The 6,000-nt window shown below is 39.9% G+C and overlaps 1 pseudogene; it reads right to left on the bottom strand.

The window, feature by feature from the left end:
- Positions 1–932: 932 nt before the first annotated feature.
- LOC133370002 (unconventional myosin-IXa-like) overlaps positions 933–6,000 on the bottom strand; it is a 47,935-nt pseudogene continuing 42,867 nt past the window's right edge.

Raw genomic sequence — 6,000 nt, 5'->3', positions numbered from 1 at the left:
GCTAACACACCTGGACAAGTTCTTGGCCATTCAACAGGGAGACAGTAGTGTAATCATTCACATTACAAACTGATTTGGGTCTGTAATTCATAATAAAAATGGTTGTTTGATAAGCCAGCCATATTTATACATTCAAACACAGCCAAGCTAATGTGAAGAGCGTCAGTCTGTGTTACTAGGTTGACGTAAACTGAACTATGAATCCCATTGTCCATAAAGGCAAGTGTATTTGTTCTAGATGTTTGAGTTATGGCTACCTATGGTTGAACAGCAGTCCATAAACACAGTTATGACATTGTCCTACTGCAGTCTTTGCTAACCTTGTGCCCTCCTGGTGCTTTGCATTACAACTCCCCTCACCTGGGGCTGGAGGGCACTCAGTTGGCAAAGACTCTCCTACAGCCACTGTGAAATTAACTGAAAAACATGGTATGTGAAGATCTGTTCCTGACCTATAGTTCTGAGTTGCTTCACTAGGTGGTGCAACAGTTATAGAGCTGATAGCTTAATTTTTACACTACAAAAACACGTTTTTCCCTTTGTGACCACCAAAATACAACTTTTTGGCTCACACAAGATTATCAGCAATCCTGTGGCTGTTACTTCAAAAGGAGCTTGATGTGACTGCATCCCGACAGTGAAAGGCAAAATAATGCAACAGGCACGCAAGCAAAAGTTACTGGAACTTATGGGTCAATAGTTGTCATGTTTGAGTACATCACATGGGAACAGACCAGAGATGAAGAACTTGGTACCCTCCACATATTGTTCCAGTATAACTCCTATCAGCTCCAGTGAGCAATGCCAATAGTCAGGGATTACGAGAGTTGTAGTCTAGCAACATCTGGGGAGCCACTCCTGGAATAGATCTTCCTATATCCCTAATAATTCTCAGTGCAAAACAATGCACTTAAACTGAACACTAAAATATTTCAACTTACAGCATCTGCTTCCTTCTTCCTTCTCTTTTTTCTTTCTGTTTTGGTAACCTGCAACAGTAAGGAACTAAATTAGAGATTAACAAATTCAGAATCTTTTGAAGTCGTCCCCCCCATCTGTTAAAGAACAATAGAGTGTTAGAAAGACATGGGCATTCAGGTGTACAATTACGGTTTGTAAAAATTATCTTCATCCATGTGCCTTTTCAGAACTATGTGGTCCACAAGCACACAGCTACACCAGATCAAGGAGATGTCCACTTTCAAGTAAGCACTATGCCCTGCAGCAGTGGGGCGTGTATGTGTATGGGGACAGCAAAGTGGATGCTTCCTGGGGGTGATGTGCTGCTGGGACAGGGCAAGGTGGCTGTGAGATCTGGGTTGGCAGTGGCTGACCCGGAGGTATGTGCATACTGCCTCGCCTCATCCCTACCTGGCATGCCCCATTGCTGTTGCTTTTTAATCCTGATTTTATGTTGATTACTGCAAACTAGTCTTTTCTAATTGCATTTGTTATTTAACATGCTAACCTGGGAGACTATAAGAAATATGACAAACTGCAAGGAAAGTGGCTACTGCCAAATGCCTGTATTGCAAAACAAGGCTTTAAGAGGGCAGTAAGGGCACAAGAAGGAGGCCTGAAAGTGCATAAAGAATGTGATTCCTTATTCCAATGGAGTGGAAGACTAATCATTTCATACACTATGCCAGATCAGTTTACCTTTAAGGCAGTATAATTCAAAGGCATGTACTCTGTCATGTATTCATCCAAAAACACCTTGAAGGTATTGACCCAGACCCTGACAGGGGATTCACTCCAGTCTCTCTGTTCAAGCTTCATAGTTTTCTCCAGAATCTGTTCAAACAGGGCATACAAGTCCTTGTACCGGATGCTGTTTCCATCACCCATCTATTAAGCACAGAAAAGTGAAAGTGTATTTCTCTTTATTTACAATATTTTAAATTTATTTTTAGAACAGCAAATATCAAAGTTTAAATTCAAGCTTAACAATAGTACATCTATACTGCAAACACAAATTATAAGTAGCAAATTTATTTAACTATAATTGTTCTTAATATTTTTATCATATAGAGAAACATGCTTAAAGTGATAGGAGAGGGAAAAAGGAGTGAGAGAAGAGTGTTACAGTCATTTCCAGAGATAGCACTACAAACATTATAATATATAATTACATCTATTCCTAAACATTTACATTTCATCCACTTGATTATACGCATCAACTATATCCTGCACCCTTATTCCAAAACAAGATAGAAACTAAACTCATACCATATTCATCTGCTTATTCATACAAGCTATATGTAATATTATTAACCATTCTTCTGCTGTTTTGGGATTATCCTTTTCCCAATTATAATAAATAGCCATTCAAGTTGCTGTCAATAAGTCAGCTCTTATTTCCACATACTGCACAAAAAACAGTCTCCTTAAGACAGGGGTGTCTGCAAGGCCATTTTCTATGAGAGCTAATGGGTGACTGTGGTGTGTAACAATCAGGAAATATTTCAAAGCTTCTGCAGTTCTGCAATTTGGTAGCAACCAAGAGTGTACCATTTGCAATTTTTAATTCAAAGCATAGTAACCTTGCAACTTACTGTCAAAGCTGGAGAGTAGAAACTAAAGATATTTTGCCGGAACTCTTTCAAGGCTTTTTTGAATACAACATCCACCAGAGTATCCTTCTTGCAATCCTCACTATCCAGAGCATTCATCTGTGAAACACAGAATAAAGTTATGCTTCAATATTTATTGACCAAAAGAGAAGGGGGGGGGAGATGATGAGCTCAATTCCATAATGCTTTGTGTGAACTAATTTGTGACAGTCAAAAAGGAGATAACCTGGGGAAGGGAACAGGTTTAGCCCCATGCCAAAGGGGGACTGAGAGAACAGTTCTTAACCATTGCTATGTGGAAGACTAACAAACTGCACTTGGCTATTATAGGGTTGGGAACATGCCCTCCACCCCATTGTCAAAGGTCCTGTGATGAGGACATAAAGACACATCCCCACCTTCACTGAAATATATCAAGGTTCTCCCTCCACAGGCATATCATCTGTCATATAATAGCAAGATGCCCATCATTAAAAGAACAACTGATAAGCATGACTGCTTATTTATAACATAAGAGGAGCCCTGCTAGATCCAGCCATGGGATCAATCTAGCCCAGCATTCTGTTCCTCACAAAGTCCCAGACAGATGCTTTCATGAAACCCACAAAACAGGGCTGCAGGCAATATCACATTCCGCACAGCTTTCGGTGCCCAACTGAAATTCAGTGGCATGTTCTCTCCAAATATGGTGGTCTCACTTAGCTAGAATGGTTAATAGTGGTGACAAAACTATCCTTTGTGAGTTTGGTTACAAATTGGATGAAATACATGACTCTGGGAATGTCCATTTCTAAAAGAAAGTTACCTTTTTCAAGAGGAACTCATCCATGCTTTTCAAGTCACTGACACTGGTTATGATCTGAAGAGCGTCATTCTGCCAGTGCGCAGGCTCCATAGTTTCATTGCTCATTTTGAGGCTGAGTTTTTGTTTCAGTTTGGGAGATGGCTCTTTGTTTTCCTTACATTCCCTTCGATAAATGCCAGACAACTCAGGACTCCTTGGAGGAGTAAGCTCTAAAGGTGCAAAGCAATGTATGTCACATCAAGAACTTCCCCAACAAGGAGCAGCTCTACTTTCTAACTCAGATGTACATTGTAAACATCAGTGCCCCAATCCCAAGGCTCTTTTATGTACCTGGAACCTTGATGTTATCTCGTTGTTGCTTTGAGACTTCTTCTTTTGTATAAAGTGACAAACAAATGTAATAAATACAAATAATAATGATGTGCACACAAAGAGCTCCTGCATGCACAAAGGCTTCTCCATGCATTGCACTGTGAGGATCATTCTGGAGAACTTAAGATTCAAGGCAAATTATGGGTGGATACAGAATACAGCTAGAGAGGTAATTTAGCATAGTGAAATTGCAACCACTGCAATAACCTGGTCATCTGTATGGTTCTTTAAACAGTGAGGAGAATTTTGCCACTCTCTTGCTTTCCTGGATTTCTGTTCAAGTGTAGAACAGTGACAACATTATCCTCACTATTTGGCAAGACAAGAGAGAACCAACTTACCAAGTGATAGGTTATGATTTGGCAAATGCATTTGTCTGCATTCACCCTGTATCAAGTCCTATGCCAAGACTCCTTTTCCCATAAACAGTTTGGAACAAAAATGATTTGTCATAAAATGTACACATATACAGTATACTGTACATGCACTCCCCTTTGCGTCTGTGACTCACCACTTAATATTTTCTCTGTGCCTCATATAAGCAATTCAATTGCTCAACACCTCACTATTAGAATTCTGTATAAAAAATGCCATGGTGCCATTTCTCTGCTTTTACCTTCTTCAAGATGTAGACCTGAAATCATCTCTCTTCCTGGTGCATCTTGATCAGGATACAACTCCAATAGCTCTGACAGGGTCTCAAGCTTCTCCCTGCTGGTTTTTTTCTCCCCCTGCCTCCCTTTCCCCCAAAATCTCATCTTGGCTTTTTGAGGCCTGCTAAAAGACAAACGATGAGAGATATTACCTCAAATCAGGCTGTATGTTTATTCCATGTGTTCTTGTTGCAATGTAAACATCGCCCCCTGCACCTTGACACTTTTCTGTTACTTGGAAAATGGTAAGAATTTTTATTTATTTATTTATTAAATTTGTTAGACGCCCATACATTCCACAAAAAACATAAGCAGAAAAATTAAAACCACCCCTAGAACCACCCCTAGAACCACCCCTAGAACTTAATGTAAGTAAAAATATTCAACCCCATGCATTCAAGTCTGTACAGTATCACACTCTGAGTTTGGTAGAATAAGATTCAAACATGCATAATGTGTGATGTATAGTACACACACAGGGCTTCACCACCTGAGTTTTCAATATGGGATTTATTTGATGGCACGCCATGTCCAAACAACCACATTATCAGGAAGGTTTGCTCTTTTAATGTGGATCACTGCATTCTTCTCACCTCAATTACAGGCATTTGAACTGGCCCTATGATAAAGCCATCAACTCTCAGGAAGATTTGTCAAGCAATCAAGTCAGTTAATGTTGCAGTGCTTAAATTGCTACCTGCTGCTATTAAGTCAGAGTGCCTCTCTTTTATATAGGATCTTGTATTCTGTATCCCCAATAAGATCAGGTTGTTTGAATGCCACTCTTGCATTAAATGCAGTCCATTTAGTATAGATGTAATGCAGGGCCTTCTACTGAGGAAGAGGAAGCTCTCCCCTGCCCTCCCTATCACAGGCTACGTCTCTCTTGGCAGGGCCAAGAGACAGTCTTGCCCTCCCCACCAAATTTCAGCCTATCTTCATCAAACACTATAACCAGAGTCAGCTACACACCTTCTCATTTGTGTTGGCTGACATTGATGGTGACTATAGGGATGTATTTGGTAGCCAATTAAATTCTTCTTTAGCTGAGAACATTGCAAGTAGTGGCGCGAATGACTTGTACTCGTTCCCTTCTTTCTTTACTTGTGTAGAAGGTCTTAAGTTGCCACTCACACAAATTCTCCTCCTTAGAGGTAATCTATGAGTTTTGAGAAAATCTGCAATACAGTGTTGGTTTACGCTATTCACTTTTCTTTGCTGTTATACTGCTGGGTGACACGGATGCAGTCAGGCTCTTGTACTACCAGACTCAAAGTCTCTGCAATGCGATGGGCTGCTTGTTAATTTTTCAAAGCTAAACACTTCCCTTTGATCATAACTGCTTCCTTAATCTGCATGAATTTAACCCCAAGCCGCAAAACAGACCAGCTCCCTGTGAAAACTCATCTGCAAAATAACTCCTCATGTAGAGAAAAATACATCACTTGTGAAAACATCTTGTAAAAAAAAAGTTATTGTAGACAAACGCTTCTGGTCATTTGGATTCAGTTTAAATGAAAGCAGATTGATTTTATGGTACAAATTGTCCTGGGATAAACTGTTTGAAATAAATCTTACAATGTTCTACTTGCCACAG

The sequence above is a fragment of the Rhineura floridana genome, chromosome 14 (genome assembly GCF_030035675.1).
Source record: "Rhineura floridana isolate rRhiFlo1 chromosome 14, rRhiFlo1.hap2, whole genome shotgun sequence".
Classification (NCBI taxonomy): Eukaryota; Metazoa; Chordata; class Lepidosauria; order Squamata; family Rhineuridae; genus Rhineura; species Rhineura floridana.
Note: the sequence above shows the minus strand (reverse complement) of the source record. Positions and strands in the feature narration are given on the sequence as shown.